At 32.6% G+C, this 20,487-nt stretch overlaps 1 pseudogene; it reads right to left on the bottom strand.

Moving 5' to 3' along the window:
- LOC149538947 (sphingosine-1-phosphate lyase-like) overlaps positions 1-18,992 on the bottom strand; it is a 58,332-nt pseudogene extending 39,340 nt beyond the window's left edge.
- Positions 18,993-20,487: the final 1,495 nt, after the last annotated feature.

Genomic DNA, 20,487 nt, shown 5'->3' with positions numbered 1-20,487 from the left:
GTCTAAGAAAGGTGCACACATGCACACCTTTCCAAGATGTACATGTGTGCACCTTTTTTTAAAACTGAGCTAAGAAAAAGACTAAGGAAAGGTGCACATGTGCGCACCTCCCTAAGGTGCACATGTGTGCACCTCCACAAGGTGTGCATGTTCATACCCTTTTTGCACTTAACAACATAAGAAACTTAGTCTTTTCCCCCCTACATAGTTGCTACAAGTGCATGTGCACAGTTGTGCACATGTGCAAGTGCATAGTTGCACACATGCGCATGTGCACACCTTAATTAGGAGTCTAGGTGTGTAGGTGTGCCTAAATGGTCATCTAGGGACCATTTAGTGCACCTAGTGCACCTATAAGGGTGCGCTAGGTGTGTGATTCAAAATATTAGGGCTTGTGGGGGAAATTTTAGTGTTTCTGACTATTTTGGGGTATTTTTCTAGGTTTTTGTCTATTGGGGTTTGTGTCTAGGTTTGATTTTTAGAATTCTAGACTAATGTCTCCTCTTTTTTGTAGATAAAATGGCATCATCTTCATCTTCAATGGCTGAAAATATTTCTCCCAAACATGTAGTTTTCAAATACCAAGGTGCACCTAGAAAATCCTATTACCAAGATAGACATGCCAAAATCAAAGACACCAAGCTTGGACACATTGATTTGAAAGCCTTCCTCATTATATGTAGTAAGCCTAAGGAAAGATTCACTATGGTATCTGCACTCATGCATTTTGGCCTAGTCAATAAAGTCTCACATCTAGTTTCATACAATCTTCAGAGTTGATCATGACCTTGGCAAAACACTATGTCTCTGAAGAAAAGGTTGTCAAGAGTGTCACTAGAGAAATAGTTCTCAACCTCTGACATTGAAATATTGAGAAGGTTTTCCATCTCCTAAGGACAGATCAATACCTATAGATCACATATGAAGGAGGTTTTTAGGCACATGGACAAAGATGAGTCCAAGTTTTTTATGTTGAGAAAATGGAATGATCTTCTAAGAGGCTATTTACATGGATTTGTGGGCCCAATAGACCTATATCATCTAGAGATCACTCTAGTTGTGACACTAGAGAGAAGAGAAAAGGGTAATATCCAAGAAAATTCCTTTTTGGGAGCATGTTAGCAATGGCATGACAATTTTGAGGAAAATGATGTACAAATAATATAAGGCAATTTGAACTTGTTACACCATATTCAAGTGAGCTTAGATTAGCTAGTGTCCATAGTAAACCAAGATTTTGGGTTGATGGATGAGGTACACACTTAGGAAAAAAGACTTTTAGGATTTGACATCAATAAAAGGTCAAGGGTATTAAACGCTCATGGAAGTATATAATGCAAAGGCATTGAACAAGCTCAATGATTGGATAGAGAAAATATCTACTAGGAATAAAGTTATGTAGGAATTTCAAGAGAATATATAGAGGTTGAGGGATCAAACTCAAGAAAAAAATTTGGCAGTAGAGAGGTATTACAACACTATCAATCTTGACATTTTTAAAAATGAGTCGAAAACCAAGCTTAATTCAGTGCAATCAATAATTCAAAAATTTCGAAGAACATTGATGGATGCTTTGATAGATGAAGATATCAAGCAAGCATTTAAGACTCTAGAGGTATTGGTAAAGCTAGACACTAAACTTGAGGATTTTGTGGAAATTTGTATAGAGATTAGCAGTTATCAGAAAATGGTGAAGAATAAGTATGGGGCTTTGAATTTTCTTGAAGTTTCCCAAGTAAAAGAGATTATAGAAAAATTCAAGAATAAGCATCTAGACATCACTTTGGGGTAAAAAAGAAGAAAACCCAAATGCTGGAAATTCAATTTTGACACTTGGGAAAATTTTGCATTTTTGGAACCTGTCATCAAGGTGCATTGGTGCATAGGTGTGATATTTTTAGAGGTGTACTAAAAATTTTGAAGAAGTAGTAGTGCATTGATAGTTAGTTTCTAGTTGTTATTTTAAGAGCATTCCATGCACTAGAAACATATTTTGACAGTAGTTCAACTCCCAAAAACATTCAGAGAAGGCCAAGCTTCAATTTTTAGAGCTTCCAGTGACTCACAAATCCTCTTGGAACTTCCTTCTTCTTATCTATTTCTTCTTTCATTTTTTTAATTCATGTAAAGGCCAATGCACCTATTAATTAATATAAACAAGGGTGAAGACCTACTGAGCACCATCTAGAGAGTCAATTTGTATAAAATTAAATTTGTTCTATTAGTTTTTAGCATGAGTTGCATTTTAAGAACTCTCTCTCCTAGAATAAAGGGAGGACATGATTTCTTATAATTTATACATGGATGTAGTATGTACTCCACGTCGTTATTTTGATGAAATAATATATTCTATTAGTGCTCTCATTCCTAGTGTAGTTATTATTACTGGAGTGCATAATTTTTTTGAATGCATATTCATGAATAATAATGGAGCCAATGGTTTTATTGTATTGTTATGATTGTGCAACCTTTTATTTCAGGTGTTTGCCTCATGTTAATGAATTCTACTGACATACTGAGTTGGAGAAAAGATCTCATATTGTTCTTGCATAGCTTCTTGTCTCACATGAGTACACTTTCAGTGGCCTTGCGATTCGATGAGAAGTGAAACATCTTTCTATTATTATTAAGTTCCCATCAACGATTACATTAGTGGAATTGAGGAAGTGATGCTCCTATTTTCATTGATTTCTTACCCAATCTTTTTGATGACTTAACTTGGAGACATGTTGTTATCGTGGTTTATGTTCATTAGGAATTTTCCTTTCAAGTTATTTTCTTTAATCTCTCGTTACCTTATCTTCTTCTTCTTTTTTCGCTAACACTTAGTTAAAATAGGTATTCATATAGTTGCATTGATCAATTGTATTCATCTTAAAACAAAAAATACCAAAAATATATCTCTTTTGTGGGTACTTTTCAAAACAAAAAATCAAACATCTTATCCAAAATTGGTTGGAACCAAAAAAGGCCTCCTTGTGAACATACACATTTATCTTCAATTAAGTGGATTCCAGTAGGTTGCAAGATCAATCAGAACCTTGGAGTTGATCCTAGATTAGCTTTTCAAAAGAGGAGTTTGAAAGGATTCGTGTTGTTAAGCATTATGGAAAATAAAAACTCAATAGTATCCTCATCACATGAGTCATTAGGGATTATAACATCAATGACCCCATCATCAATAAGATTTTTGAGTTTATGCTTCAACTACATGTAATCTAAAGTATCATGATCATTATGTTGATGATACTAACAATAGATTTCCAGGAATGGGTTTCCATATGAGTTAGACTTAGACAATGTGATGAGCTTAGTTCCATGAAGTGTTTATAAGATAAAATCATTAGAGTCTTCCAAAGGAGTAAAATTTCTCTCAAAAGTATGTCTAGGTGCTTCTTGTTATTTTTCAAGTATATAACATGTGTTCATGTCTTCATCACAGTGGTAGATTTTTGGCATAGGCTCAAAGGAGGTATCACTTTCTTGTTCTCTAGAGAGGTATTTAGATCTAATAGATGATGCCAATTTATGTCTTGGAGTAGAATATGTAAACCTATAATAATAATAGGATGACCTTGGAGAAGATGAATTTTGTGCATATCAAGGACTTGAGGGAAACTCGCATGAGGATGTCATTCTTTTTTCTGTAATTTTCTCAAAATTAGAATATGCTTTAATTAAACCCTTAGTTAGAATAAAGTAAGTGAGGTAATTGATCTCTTCTAATTTTTGTATCAAGTTTATAGGAATTGTAATTCCCTAATGATATCAATCAAGTCAATATCATCTAAACTTGGTTGAGGTTTGGCAACACAAGGTTTGAATACCATAGTTTTAGATAGAAACTTAAGCATGAAGGAGACTAGATAAAGTTGATAAGGTGACACAAAATTACTTGATGTCCAAACTAGAGAGGTAAAGTGTTCACTTTCCAAGATATTAGATACAATGATAGAGTATCAAAGTGACTTTTCAAGAAAAGTGTCCAAGTAACTTATAACACCCATGACTCAAGCCAAGTGATAGTATCAAAGCCATAGATAGGTAGCAAAAGATAGATAGGCAAGTGAATAACTCTTCCAAAAAAGTAATGTAGTCAAGAGATCAAGGTAACCATTTCAACCAAAATAGTTCCTAACATGTAATTTTAAACCAAATAATTTGGGTAGACCAAGTATAGACACCTTATATTAACCAAGAACAAGTTTGAGGCAAGACCAAGAAAGTTTATAGTAACTAGACGAGATAGTATGGTAAGCTAGGTACAAATAGGGCAATAGAAAATCTTGTACTACACTTTGCAAGAAGTAGCACTACACTTTACTCCAATATGATACCTTCCAAGAGGCAGTATTATACTTTGAAAGAAGAAGTATGATACTTTGTATGAAGAAGTATGATACTATGCAAAAACTAGAAGTATCATATGATATTTTTTGTGCAGTAATACAATAGTATGCTAGTTTGATAATGAAGACAACTTGTGAAGTATTTTTTCTCAAAAGACTTGACTCATTTGAGTGATCAAGTAGACTATTTTAGCAGTGTTTATTTCTTGTTTTGATGGTAAAATATCAAGTTTGATAAGTAATGGTGATGAAAACACACATCTTCAAGCAATTAGACAAGGGAAAAATTAACCTTTCCAATACAAGCACTTGGGAAGTTTTGAGAGAGAAAATCCCTATGATACTACCAATTTATGTTTATTCAATAGATTTCTATGGGTCTAGCACATTCAAAGACACATTGAAATAATATCTTGTTAATTATGTAACTCTAATATCATAACTAATCTGAACTATAGATCGCATAGATCTAGTAAAGCATGAATATCCTTAATAGGATTTTCCTCTTTAATAACCTTTAATGATTAACCTAATCAATGGCTTCCTTGAGAGCATTTAATATTGTTCCATTTTTCTTAGTTGTTGTTAGTATAATTACTAACTAATTATGAATTCTGGGAGATATAGATCTTGGAATATGATCATTAGTTTATACATAAGGGCCAACCTAGAAAGAGTCATGTCCTTTGTAAGGACATGCCTCTTGGGTGCTAAATAAGTATGAGGTAAGAATGAGGATACAAAACACACAAAATAAAATTAAGTTTGCTCCTCTACATTACTGCCTTATGCGATTTATAGCAAGGATAATAATAAAACATTTTTAGAATAATTATTATAGTCCAAGTAACACTTCATATACAAGTTTGTATATTCAAGACCATTTTTAGTACTAAGAAAGGCATTATATCAGTTTGATTTATAGCATAATTTGTAGAAAATTTACATGGTATCAGAGCTCTAGTAGTCAAACCTTGGCTCTATAGATTAGTAATTAGACTTAATTCATATCTAGCATCATTCTTTTACCTACAATGATTGCAATGAATAATGCAATTAGACCAGAAGATTTTTATTGCATAGAAATTTTGAATTATGATGGCTCTTGATGAAAATTGTGTATCACAACTCATTGATAAGGAATCCAAGAAACCTGATATTGAACCTAATAAATTAATGATGATCAAAGAAAATAGGAAAGCCATTAGAATCATATTAGATGGAGTAAAAAATGATATAGTACCTATGCTAATGAAACATCAAGCAATATTCAAAATGATGAGTGCACTAATCAATGCATATGAGGTTAATAATAAGATAAGAACCTTGTCACTAAAAAGGCTATTAAGGCATATAAAAATAAGGGAGAATCCATGAATTCATAATTCCTAAGGGTGGTTAGTCTAAGAGATGGACTTGCAAGCATTTCGTACATAATTGATGATAAATAATTTGTTAGAAACAATAGTTTGCCAATATAACTAAGAGTGGGGGGGTGAATCAGTTATATAAAAATTTAAAATATTTATCCTCTTAAACAATCTTGACCATTTAACCAAAGTAAATAGGAATCATAAAGAGATGCACATAAACAATTACACTAGATATGTTGACTAGGGAAACCCTTGATTAGAGGGAAAACCCCAGTGGGAATGATGCCCACAAAATGATGTACTAATATGAATATTTCTTGTTAGAGGATGGACCCTATTAGGAGTCTATTACAACATATAGTACAAAGAGTCCCTATTAGGAGACTTTGAATCCTTGTTAGGAGATTCCAACCCTAATACGAGTTGTGGAAGGCTACTAAACCCATTGTCCAAACCCACTATCCAATTGACCTCGATACTATTCCTTTTAGAATAATAGATATGTAACAAGCTTTTACTTCTTCCTCTATCTAGTACATCAAACTCCTTCACCTTCAGATCATGCAATTAGATTTGAAACTCTGTACTTAGTAACAATAACCCTTAAGGTCACTTACACACATAGGTAGGTTACTCTGCTTTTGTATCGATTTGTTGCTCAGTAATTCATAAATCTTCTCTGCTCACTATGTGTAAAACATAGAAAACATCTTTCCTTTATACCATGCTCAATAATAAATCCTTGAGTTAGCTTTCTATACGTTAATTAAATGAAATACATATTTAATTAATGTTGTAGGCTCATATTTATACACAAACTTTCACATGTTTGACTTCCATACATGTGCACTCTTTGACATCATCAATGGCTAGTGTACTATATCTAGTTAACTATACAAGCCTTCACTATATTTGTGATGAATTATAGCAATCACACAATAGAAACTACTTTCCTAATACTTCGTTTCCATATGGTTCTCTGTAGATAAACCATATCTTTTGTACATTGTCACATTAGGTTTTGTGCACTTGCCCTTGTAATAGATACATACTGTAGTATGTGCTAGTAACTATGCATCATCAGATAAGTAATATAATGTTATCAATACAAAGATCTTAGTCTACTATTTTGTCAGTCTTTTGCAAACTTATTACTATATTTTTATCAATGAAAAACATAGTCATGAATACATCATATCAATGTTCTAAAATGCTCCCCCATAACGTCAACATTCATGGTAACAATCTCCCCCTTTGGCATTGATGGCAACATAGATGAAAAACATCTCAGTTCCAAAAATACCATCATGTTCTACTTTCTTCTCAATTGAATTACATAGAATTTCTTTCATGTCACTTTCTCCCCCATTGACATCAATGTCAAAGATAATACACAAATGGTTCAATTTCTTCAACATAAAATAATTTATCAGCATGATCACAAGTTGGTCTATTGCTTTAAAAATTTTGTATAAAAATTCATAAACAACTCAAGTGTCTAAAGACACTGTTGCATACAAATTACCAATTACCAAGAGTCCTTTGCTGACTCTATTCATCACAAATACTCCCCCATTGAGGAAGCATCAACATTCAATCCAATCTAACAATGGTTCTAGGTAACTTGGATTTATGCACGTTTGCATCTTCTATTTAGAAGTAGGCATGGGCATAACCCCAAGCATACCTCTTAGATACTCAAATGTGTCCTTTGGTAAGGCCTTTGTGAAAATGTCTGTAATTTTTTCCTTAGTATTAATATATTCCAGTCTAATTTCTTTCTTTGAAACTTTCTCTCTCAACACATGATACTTTATAGAGATGTGCTTAGTCTTAGAATGCAAAATAGGATTCTTAGACATGCTTACTATACTTGTGTTATCACAATAAATGAGTTCTATGAATGTAATTCCAATGTCCTTCATTGTCTACTTCATCCATATAACTTTATTAAAGTTGTTTTCTGCTGCAACATATTTTTCCTCTACAGTACTTTGTGAAGTGCAATCTTGTTTCTTGCTGAGCCAAGAAACTAGTCTTCCACCAAGAAAGAGTACTCCTCCACTAGTGATTTTTCTATCATCCATATCTCCAGCCCAATCAGCATCAGTATAAGTGCAAAGAGTAAAATCATTACTTTTGTCATACCAAATGTCATTATCAATGTTCCTTTCAGATACTTGAATATCATTTTACAGCTGCATAGTGATATTCTTTAGGATCATCCTAAAATCTTGCCACAATTCCAACTACATTAGCTATATCTAGTCTACTATGAGTTAGATACTACAATCCTCCAATCATAGATCTATACTTCTTTTTTTCAATAGTAGGTGTCTCATCCTTTCTTGATAACTTGTGACTAGTTACCATAGGAGTTGCAATAGGTTTACACTTTTCTAGTCCAAATCTTTTTAGCAAATCTTTCAAATGCTTAGTCTGAGAAATAAAGATGCCTTCTTTGTTTTCAACAATTTTCAATCCTAAGAAAAATTTCATTTCTCCTATCATGCTCATCTCAAATTCATTCTTCATATCTTCTAAGAATTTGTTACTGGCTTCATCGTTTCCTCCAAAAATGATATCATCAACAGATACAATGATTATCAATAAACCATTTTCTATTTCTTTCAAGTACAAGTTGCTATCTGTTGTTCCTTTAGCAAATCCAAGTTTTGCTATATATTTATCCAACCTTGCATACCAAGTTCTAGGTGCTTTCTTTAATCTATACAAGGCTTTCTTTAATTTTCACACCATATCCTTCTCTACTATCAAAGGAAAACCTTCTGGTTGCTCAATATAAATTTTTTCTTCAAGTTCTCCATTCAGGAATGTTGACTTAACATCCATCTAATATACCTTGAAATTTTTATTGCTGCATATTCCAAGAACATTTTGACTACTTCCATTCTTGCTATAGGTTCATATTTTTCCTCATAGTCAATTCCTTCTTGCTAAGAGTAGCCTTTGCATACTAGTCTTGCTTTATTTCTTATTACTTCTCCCTGTTCATTCATTTTATTTCTGAATAACCACTTTGTGCTAATCACATTTTTGTCCTTGGGTCTAGGAACTAATTCCCATGTGTCATTTTTTATTATTAGTTGAAGTTCTTGCTCCATTACTTTTATCCAATGATCATCCTTGATTGCTTCATCTATGCTTTTTGGTTCTACATGAGATATTAGGCATAGTTCTTCATTGATTTCACTTCTTAGCATTACTCCTTTTTCTTTACTTCCTATTATCTGGTTAGAAGGATGATTTATTATCACATTCTTACTTGGGGTAGGAGTTGCTACTTCAATTCTTATTTTAGGTACTATGCTATGTTCTTCTCTTACTTCTTTAGTTTGCACATTATTCTGCAAGACATTGTTAGTCTTGAAAAATAATTCATTGCATTTTTTAGTCATCCTAGAATAATTATCTTCATCAGACTTATAATCCATCATCTTCTCTTTAGTGCCAAACTTTTCATCTATTCTCACATTTGTGCACTCTACTATAGTTTTTGTTCTATAGTTGAAACATTTGTAAGCTTTACTTTTTAATAAATAGTCAAGAAACATACCTTCATCACTCCTTGGATCAAACTTACCAATATCATCATCTCTTTTGATGCATCATTTTCTTCTAAATATTCTAAAATATTCAATTGATGGTGAGTAACCAAACCATAACTCATAAGGTGTTTTCTCCATACCTTTTCTAATCTATACTCTATTTAGTGTGTATATTGTTGTATTAACTACATCTCTCCAAAAAGTCTTTGGTATATCATTCTTGAATAACATAGCTCTTGTTGCTTTAGCAATTGATCTATTTCTTCTTTCAGTGATCCCATTCTACTCAGGTGAATGAGGTGAAGATAGTTGTCTCTTGATTCCATGTTCTTTATAGTAGATATTGAATTCTTTAGAAGTGAATTATCCTCCTCTTGTGAGGCCTCGCCCCGACCCATCATAGCATAGTGATACATTTTTTTTTGATACTCATGACTCGATGTGTTGAGACACTATCAGATACACTGAACATATTATATTATTTCATGTTGTGTGAAGTTTTACTTTCAAATATTTGGTTTTGTCATTTAATGCTTTATGAACATGTGTATTGAAGTAAGTGAATACAAAATTAACACTTTGATTATGAAATTTTAATGATTGAGAATATGAGTAGAACAAGATAAACAATTGAATTATTTGAGAGATGAATGTTTTAATTTAAGAGGTTTCCCTTATATGTTATATATATACATGTGATTTTTTGGAGCTACTAATGTGTGCAATGAGTGTGCAGGATATTTTAGCCGAGAAACCTAACGAAGAAACAGAACTGAACCCTATGTGCCATTTGTGGAAACCCCATTGTTCGTATTTTATTCGTATCATGATATGTATGAATGTATCGTTCTGTATTAAGTAAATGTCAATGTTTCATAACAGTGTTTTTATAGTGTCGCTTGACACTCATGAATTGTATATGCATTCCATCATGTTAGTTAGGGTTAACCGATTAACCTATAGACCTAAGTCAAACTAAGTTAGTGACCTTTTTGCTAATCAATTTTTAATCAATTATTTACCCCTAATTCAGATTAGTGTTTAATCTACTTTTTGAAGGTTGTTAGATAGTCCTAAAATTCCTAGCATTTTTTAGGTCCCATATAAATCCCTAAGGCCTTAAATCATGAAATATTAATACCCAAGAGGTATGGGTATGGGTTGGGGGCATTTTCCACCTCCCTAGCCCCTTTTGTTGACTTTTGTGGTCACTCATAAAGTCCATTTTTTCTTTAGTACGAAAATTGAATGATTTCACCATGGGTTGAATGACCTTAACCCCACCTTGAGGTTAGCCTTAGGTTTAGTTGAGTTAGAAACCTCTAGATATTTAGGCAAGTGGGGGAGAGTTATTGGATTTTTGGAGAGGTAGTTGGGTTTTGATCTTAGTTAGAGGCTTTTTTGAGGAGGTTTGGGTTGTTCACCCAACCTCTAGTTTTAGAGGGATTTTTAGAATTGAAGGAGAAGGAGAGGAAAGCAAGCTCATCTCAAACTTTTTCATTTTCCATAACCTAATTTTTGAAGGTAGGAATACTTCACCTCTTTTTGGTTTCATGTTGTGCTTCATGTTTTGGTTTTATTGCCTATGTTATGTTTGTATGTGTGTTGAGTATGTTGGGAGGGATTGACAACAAGTTTTCATCAACGTTTTCCTTTGTGTTTGTTATGAATTTTGAAGTTTTCTTTTATGGGTGTTTTGGCATTACTCACCCTTAGATAGGGCAGAAGTGGCCATTTTCGAAAAAGGTCTTCAATTGGACTCCAACAATGTAGAGTCTCTTCTTAGGATGAGAAGAGGGAGAGAGGGTAGGGTGTTATGGGCCCCTGCCTATCAACACAAACCACATATGAGTTTTGACATGTAAGAATGGAAGAACGGAAGTTCTTGAGTTATAGCCCCGATTGAGCACCTGTTTTGGTGTTGAGTCTGACATCTCCTGTTGAAAAAATCCACCTTCTCCCTAGTTTTGGTTCAATATCAAACCTATTGTGAAAACCCGATATGGAAATGAATGTCTGATTTTGTCTCCTTGTTATGTTTGTTTGTCACCTTTTCAGTTTCATTTTCTCCATGATCTCAGTAATGTATTGCAAAAAATGAAATGGGTCCCTTGTTAAGGGCCATGAAGGAAATTTAATTGATTGTTGAAATTCAGTTATGTTTGGGATTGAAATCCTGTGTAAATTGTATTTAAACTTTTTGTTTTAGTGGCAACGATGTCAGGTTTTCTTCCTGGTTCTTTCCCAACAGAACCTTTGAATCAATTTGTCAATAAAATAGTGATTGAGTAATATCATTTCTTATGAGGTTTCCATATTTTTTCAATTATATGAATGTATATCAAAAATAAGATAAAATGATGATGTTCAATTTTGCAAATTCGAGTTCAAATATGTTAAGGAAAAATAAATAATATTATGTTATGTATGGAATGTTGATTCAATTTCATGATTATAGGGAAATCAGATCAATCTTGCAACATTGTTAAAATGAATTATTCAATTTCTTGATTTAACTATGTATTTAGAAAATTGTATTAGTCTTAAAAAAAAACATTACTCCCTTGTTAGAAAAACACATTGCTTGAAAAAAATCTTCACTTAGGCACATAACACTTAGAAAAAAACAAAAAATCCTTCTAGAGCAAAAATACTCACTATAATTTGTATGGGGAGCAAGATTAATTGTTTCTTGCAATAGAGCATCTTAAAAAGATTCCCTAAAAATATCCCTCTTGCATCATAAGCGTTCAAATTAAAGTCAAGAAGAAAAGAATAAATTTAAATAAAAATATATGTGTAAATATCTAAAATTTAAAAAATCCTATCCTAAAACTATCTAAGTTAATCTCACCAACTTTGATTTTCACCATTACTTTGGCGCAGACCTCTTGTCTTGGTTGGCATGTGTATCTTGGGAATGCAATCCTTGTTGGGTCAGTCTGTTGCCACGTGGGTGGGAGACAAGCGGGGCATTCCTTTTGTTCAAGCTTATAAAACATGTTATACCTTTCCTCCACTCATGCGAATTTTCTCCCAAGACTTGACTTGGATAGCACTTGGGTAGACATAGGGAAGCGTGAGGGGGCTATCATTTCATGGGCAAGCTTGTGTTTAAACAAAACAAGTTACTCTCAACTTGCCTTTTTAACCTTTTTCTCCTTCCATAATAGGCATACCACATTCTTGGATCTCCTTCTTGCTACTTGACATTCCCTTGGTATGCATGGGAAGATCTTGGAAAAACACCCATGTTGATTTGAGACCTGGGTTTGCTATAAGTATGCTTATCAATCCATAGAATTGGACACTTGTGTCTTTAACAAACACCCACTCCTTAATCATCTCCTTGGGTAGGTGAGCTGGATAGGGGGGGGGGGGGGGGGACACTTAATGTGTGGTCTATACTTGGGACAACAAGCCCCATTCTTTGGAGTTGTGTATAGGCAGTGTTGGGTTTGTTTTCCTATTTGGATAGTTTGTTAGTTTGTAGCTTTAAGTTGATTGTGTTTAGTTAGTCTATTAAATTTAGTTAGTTTAAATTGGAGTTAGTATAAATTAAATTTAGTATGTGGTTTATTAATAAGTGTTTGTTAGATATTGGAATTATTTTTTAAGCATAACTAGAAATATTTTTCTTTATATAAATATTATTAGAGGTTAGTTCTAATAAATATTAAATTTTGAATTAAATGATTACTAAAGGTTTTATTAATAAAAATCTAGTTTTCTTTGATAAAGTAAGTTAATTGTTATGTTCTAAATACAATCTATCTTAGTATAAGTTAGTTTAGATTTTAGTTAATTTATTTTTTTAGCTATATTATTATTATTACTATTATTATCTTACAATAGATCATAAATTCAAATATAGTTAGTTTTAGAATTGAGTTTAATTATAGTTTAGATTATTGTTTCATGTTATCACAGTAATTAGTCCTTTGATGTCTAGGCTATGAAATAATTGGACTTATACTCCATTCGATCGATATTCGAATAATTACAATATATTGTTCATTAATATTTTCCTTATTAATGTTTCAATGTCTAATATTAATATGTTTTTAATTAGATGAGAATTATGTTTATACGTGAGTATTCATTTAGCACGTGAGTCAACTTTTTAGACATATCAATGTTGGATACAATTGCTAATTGAATGTTGTCTTTGATTTTACACAAATGTCATATCAGTCATCAGTTAGCTTCTACCGAGCTCAGAAGGCTAGCAAAGGAAAGTTAGCTTCTACCGAGCTTACTCAGTCAGCAAAGGAAAGTTAGCTTCTACTGAGCTCACTCGGTCAGCAAAGGAAAGTTAGCTTCTACCGAGGTCACTCGGTCAGAAAAGGAAAGTTAGCTTCTACCAAACTCACTTGGTCAGCAAAGAAAAAGTTAGCTTCTACCGAGCTCACTCGGTCAGCAAAGAAAAGTTAGCTTCTACCAAGTTCACTCGGTCATCGAAGGAAATACGGCAGGAAGTTAACTTCCACCGAGCTCACTATGACATCAAAGGAAAGTCAGTGCTCACTGAGTTCACTCAGTCTTCAAAGGATTTTTGAAAGATTTTGTAGTGTTTACCAAGCTTCACTTGGTTAACACTAGAAAACCATTCTGAAGCAGTGGTTACCGAGCTTGGTCGGCCAGCAAAGGATTTTATTGTTTTGATATTAAGTTTAATTACTTCATGCGGTCGACTGATGTAATGATTTTTAGTTATTCGAACCTATATTTAAGCCGACTTGTTAAATCTAAAAGGTATATATATAGATACTCAAGTTGTGAATCAGAGTGTGTGTGTATGAGAATATATGGAGAAGGTTGGAATAAGAAAATTGAGCAAATTTTGATAAAGGATTAGATATCCTGGAGGAGTTGCAAAGTTGTATTCAATTAGCAAGGATCCAGTAAACAAGAACAGAGATTTGTACTCAGCAAAAGATAAGTTGCATATCATTCAGGTTAGTTCATTGTTGCTTTCTAACCATTGTAGCAATGACTTCAAATTTCTTAACAGAGTTGGTTTAATAGCCATTTTGTAAATCCTCTAACAAGGTGACAGTTCAGTTGAATTATTTTAAAGACCTCTAACCAGGCCGCTCCTAACAGGGTGATTAAATCCTCTAACAAGGTCACACCTAACAGTGTGTATTGTAACCTTTAACAAGGTTGGCTCCTAACAAGGCTCACTTCAAAAGAGTGAAAATTGGTGACTAGTTACTTGGTGGTTTTTCCCATATTGGGTTTCCACATTAAATCTGGTGTCTCTTGTGTTCATTTAGTTAATCTTTGCATGCATATTAATACCTCTGAATGCTAGATGAACAGTAACTAGTTAACTTACCGATTTAAAGTATTTCTGCACTATTTACTAAGTATCAATAGTAAATAAGCATTTTAGACATCTAAGGGATTTTTGGACTTATTTTTTTGTGGTAACTGATTCACCCCTCCCCTCTCAGTTACTTCATCTATATTTCCAACTATCAATGTTTAGAACTTTAAATTAATTACTTTAATTATTGATAATCATTTTGTCAACAAAATTTCAATTTTACGACCTGTACTTTCTCTTGTGAATCAAACATATTAAACTTAATGGAAATTAACTATTGTTTTTAAAAAAGAAAAAATTGTTTGTTTTGCCCATATTCTGGGCATGACACCTCTATCAGATCTTAAGCTCTTGATTTTAACTCCAGATTCATTCTCTACTTTGTTCTTGAATATCCTAAATTTCTCAAATGCCTCTGATTTTTCTTTAAGAAAAGAAACCCACATCATTCTAGTAAAATCATCAACAAAAATCATAAAATACCTCTCTCCACAGAATCCTCTTGTTCTTGTGAGACCACTCAAATCTATATGAACCAATTCCAACTCTTGTGTAGTACCAAACTGCTTGCTAGGAACTGAATCTTTCTTCTACTTAGCCAAGATACATTCCTTACAAATAATGTTGGTGGGCTTAGTGATCTTAGGTAAATCTCTCACAGCAAGTGTATTACTAGCTTTCACAATGTTAACAAATTTTATGTGGCAACACTAGTACATTTGACCTCATTTTTTGATGAATATTGGTTGAAATTTTGACCTAGGTTGGTCAAAATTTGGACCAACCAATTGGTTGAAAATTTTCTCATCAAAATTTCAACCAACTTACTAGTTAGTCAAAGTTTCAACCAATACATTGGTTGAAAAATTTCAAAAATGTTGGCATACTTTCTATCAAGCATTGGTCAAAATTTCAACCAATACTAGTAGAAAACTACCAAGCATTGGTCAAAATTTTGACCAATGCTTGGTGGAAAACTACTAGCATTGGTCAAAATTTTGACCACCAAGCATTAGCTAAATTTTTTACCAATGCTTGGTAGTTTTCCACCAAGCATTAGTCAAAATTTCAACCAATGCTTGGTGGAAAATTTCCAAGCATTGGTTGAAATTTCCACCAATGCTTGGTCAATTTTTTTTTGAGGCATTCCATAAAATAGTTCACATGCCTTGCCTATGATTTGACATTTTGCATGCATCCTGCACCCTCTCATTTGGCTAATGATGGATTATAGAGAGTGATCTAAAATGATGATGCTAAAAAACACACACAATCAAATCCAAAACAAACTTGCATTACAAATGGATTATGGAAATCTGGTATTGTTAATTTTGCATGCATGTCTACTGAGACAATCACAACTTAAACATATATATAATAGATCAGATCTGTTATATATATGTTTGAGTTGTGATTGTCCCAGTAGACATGCATGCAAAATTAACAATGTCAGATTTCCACAACTTAAACATATATATAATAGATCTGATCTATTACATATATGTTTAAGTTGTGATTGTCCTGGTAGACATGCATGTAAAATTAACAATATCAAATTTCCACAATCCATTTTTAATGCAAGTTCATTTTGGATTTGATTGTGTGTGTTTTTTAGCATCATCATTTTAGATCACTCTCTGTAATCCATCATCAGCCGAATGAGAGAGTGTAGGATGCATGCAAAATGTCAAATCATAGACAAGGCATGTGAACTATTTTATAGAATGCCTCAAAGAAATGTCATAAACTATATATAGACTTCACTCTGATTATAGTCATAAACTATATTGAAAAAATCAAAATAAATAGAATAAATGTATGATATGAATTATGAATAGCAAAGGAAATGAATTTTTTTAGATACTATCAAACTTCATAGCCTAAGCAAGGATTCACAAAAAAAAATCCTTACCTAACTCAGAAGCACTTTTCTAGTCGTACATTTGAATTATGGTTGTTTCTATGCTGGGGAAAAAAAAAAAACTAGATCAATCTAAACTTGAAACAAATCTTATATACAAATTTGAAATTTAGCATTAGCTTTGGGGGGGGAATATCTCAAATTTGATCAGAAAATAAACCTTGATAAGACTCCCAAAAAAGTCTATGCATTAATATTTAAAAATTAATATTTAATTGCACTTCAAATCTAATCCAATGACATAGGCTACAACAAAAAAATTATCACATTAAAAAACTTCTGATATATGTAAGTTAGTTGTTTATTAAATGCTTCATTTGTTTTTATTACCATAAACATTTTTCTTTTATTCTTTAGGTATTTTATTAGCCTAGATATTATATTTTATGCAACTGTTTTATTTTCCCTTACAAAGAAATTCACATACATGTCGAAATGAATGTGTGTGTGTGTGTGTAATTGTAAGGATGAAAATTAAATACTTTTGCATCTCCATTTTGGCCTCAGTTTGATTGTGTGTCTTTATTTAGTGTATATGTGAGTCCACAAATCATTCGCATGCCTTGTCCATGCTTCCAAAGCTAGCATTACTATCTACCAGAGAAGTTGCAACTACATCAAAAAATTTACTTATACTTTGTATTTTAATGGATATGTCTATAATCTATTCCAATGCTCCCCCTTAGCATAGGCATCCAATATACTGCTAAAGGTTGTGGAATTTGTCTTTGAATGTGTCTAGATGCTTTTTGTTAAATCTATTATATTCCAAAATCATTGTAAGCCCTAAGACAAAATTTCTTTTAGCTATCAAATAAAAAAGATCACATGCTTTGTGTATGCTTTGAGAGATGTTCATGCCCTGTTCTGAAACTCTTGTTTTGGCATAAACAAGGAGGATGTTGGCAAGGGTTTTGAAATCTTTATACCTACCAGCTCCATTTTCTCAATTATAAAAGTACGCATGCATATGTGCCTACATTTGATTTTTTTGTATTTTTACCAGATCTATGTTATTAATATACTTCAATCATCAATAGCCATGAGACAACATTTGTTTCAGATAAACCAAATTACATACCATGACCACATTTCTTTCAAGCATCTAGGTTAAAGGATTTGACTCAAAAACTTCACAGCAAAATATTGATAGCACTATCACAATTTGACTTGCTATGCACAATATCTCCTACTTATTAGTTGATGAGGTTAAGGGGATTTCTAATGAATGGTTCATATGGCACCACACTTAGTGAAGGTTTTACGTGGGTTTAACCATGCAAGAAACTATGTAATTAAGTGCATTCGAGCTAGAGGAATATTAGGATATGGAAGTAATACTTAACAGGAAAGCATTAGATAAGATATGAAAAGAAAATTGCATACCTATTCATAAAGTATATGAAATGCTTATTTCACAAGCACACTAACATCCAAAACAAAAACCTGCAAATTTATAAGTAATAAAATCACTATATAAAATCATTGTATAGTAAAAGAAAACATGAAGGCAAGGGAGATGATAGTGTGCTCCTCAAATAATCACATGTAAATCAAACAATAATAAAAATCATGCATATACCTTGCCTGAGTCAGGAAGTAACACATAGGCAGTGTGTGATGATAAGAAGTCTATGATTCGACGCCTTGAAACTTCTACCTCTACTTGTGAAATCCTTTGGACTTGCTCCTGCAGAGCATCATCTAACAATATGACCTATTTGGGATTACAATAATGAATCATGCCCGACAAAATTAATACCAATTTCATATGCACAGTTACCAATCTCACCAATTGATTAGATTTTGGCAGTTATTAGGGTTGATATTGAAGGACATCAACTTAGTATTGAGGAAGAGGGCAAATGAAAATGAAAAATAAATTTATAAATTTTTTTCTCCATTTAAATTAGATTCTAATCATGATGAATAGATTTCCTATGGCTCTAGCAACATAAACTCATTAATTTAGGGTGTCTACGACACTTTTTTAACACAATACCACATGGAATAAGCCGAACAATTGAAAATGTACATAAATTTTACTTCCAACAATACATTCACCGGTATAAAAACAAAATAGCAGGAACTTGAAGCTTGTGTAGGTATTCTACCCACAATATGTTACAGCCATTATCTAACTTCATTGTCTAGGCATAACCTTCAAAATAGTCAAATTTGGTGTTCATTTCAAAACTCAACTGCAAGACCTCAACAAAGAAAATGCATTACATATCTTTTTCAACTTACATGTTGAAAGGCACAATCTACTTCCATTTGGGATTCCATTCCTGGTGATTCTGTTACTACCATTGTTGGAAGCTCTGGAGCTGTAACATATAAGAAATTGTTGATAGTCCCAAAAGTGAGAGTCATTACAGGTTGTTGATCATCGTGCCTGCAGTCCCCATCAACAATAAACTTGTATTGCAAAATAGGATTAAACATAATACTATAAGTAGGATGGTTCAAATAAGATACCTATGGAAAGTTATTTTAAATATGTTGCATGAGGCCAAAATATATTTAAATTAAAAACAAGAAGAAAAAATTGGTGTGCTTCAGATCATGTTTGTATAGCCTACACAAATATACAAGTGTCGCAACTCATAATTGGATGCATTGAATCAAAATTATTCCTCTCCAGGTCGATCTCATGAACTCTTCTCATGGGCTTCCAAACACTCCATCAACAATAAGAAGGAATTCCTCCAAACATATTTTATGCATTGACTTGAATGCTACTTAACAAAATATGAATTTAATAATTTATGTTAATTTTGATTACTGCTCATTAACAACACACAATCTTATGTGAATTTCCCAAGATGTTATAGTTTTAAATTTATCATGATTATTTCTCAAGCTTTAATATTTGAAGTGCATTTTCTAGCTCGCGCTTATGAATATTTGTTCTCTGCCAATATATTTTTACAAGAGAAAATATCAAGTAACCTATCAAATTTTTTCTTAATATTACTTTTGATTATGTGTGGGTTTTTATCGTTAATGTTTTAGATCATTTTGTTTCAGGTGTCTTGTGGCTGTGTTATTTTGGTTTCTGTTAAGATGATGTGTGTTGGGTCCTCCTAAGCAAAAGACCCAATGTGGACCATTGACTATAGAAGATTTTAAATATGATGATTTGGAGCTAATGTTGTTGGTAAAAGACCACCTTTGGCCTTGAGTACATGGTTGACACTGAATGCTTTTGGTTGTCTGCTATGATATCAGCTAAATGTAAGGAGAATCTATGTAAGTTTCTAGTGAGTGAGAATGTGAATGAATGTCTTGGCAGGCCCTTTCTCAAGGGAATGAAGAGAAAATAGTCAAGAATGGTGATATTTTTTAGGGGAAGCTGTTATAGATTATAGGTAGGAAGCATAGACAATCCTTCTATTTAAGACAAAGCTTCCACTTCCTAGCTGCAAGAAGAATTACATAATTCAAGGGTGGATAAAAATGTTTAGGAGATATTTTGTTAGAATATTTGTTTGTTTATGTAGTACATGGTCATTTCTTTTCATTATGGACCTTGAAGTTAATCCTTGGCTCTATGGTGCTGCTTTTTTTGTTGACTCAGGTTGAGTATAGAGTGTAGAGATAATTAAATTTTTGAAGGTGCATGTTGCAGTGCTTACTTCAATTAGACCTATTTATGGAAACAGTGTATATGATAATGTATTAGAATACTAGAAAATAGTGCCTCCTAAAAGTGGCCATATGAGCTAATCTAGTCTAGTTTACATTTCTTAGTATTTCTTAGTGGCATCTGAAGGATTATTTGATTCTTTTTGTTTTTTTTGTTTTTTTTTTTTAGAGGGTTATGTTTGTGAAATGTGGCTCTCATTGACTATATGCTAACTAGATGGTTGGGTGTATGTAGGAGCAACTTTTGTTCAAATTTTCTATCACTATATTTGATGAAAATATTTTCATTTGC

Source organism: Cupressus sempervirens, chromosome 9 (assembly GCF_028749045.1).
Source record: "Cupressus sempervirens isolate cs-2001-9-10 chromosome 9, ASM2874904v1, whole genome shotgun sequence".
In the NCBI taxonomy this organism is placed as follows: Eukaryota; Viridiplantae; Streptophyta; class Pinopsida; order Cupressales; family Cupressaceae; genus Cupressus; species Cupressus sempervirens.
The sequence above is the reverse complement of the archived record's forward strand: the minus strand, read 5'-3'. Positions and strand labels throughout refer to the sequence as shown.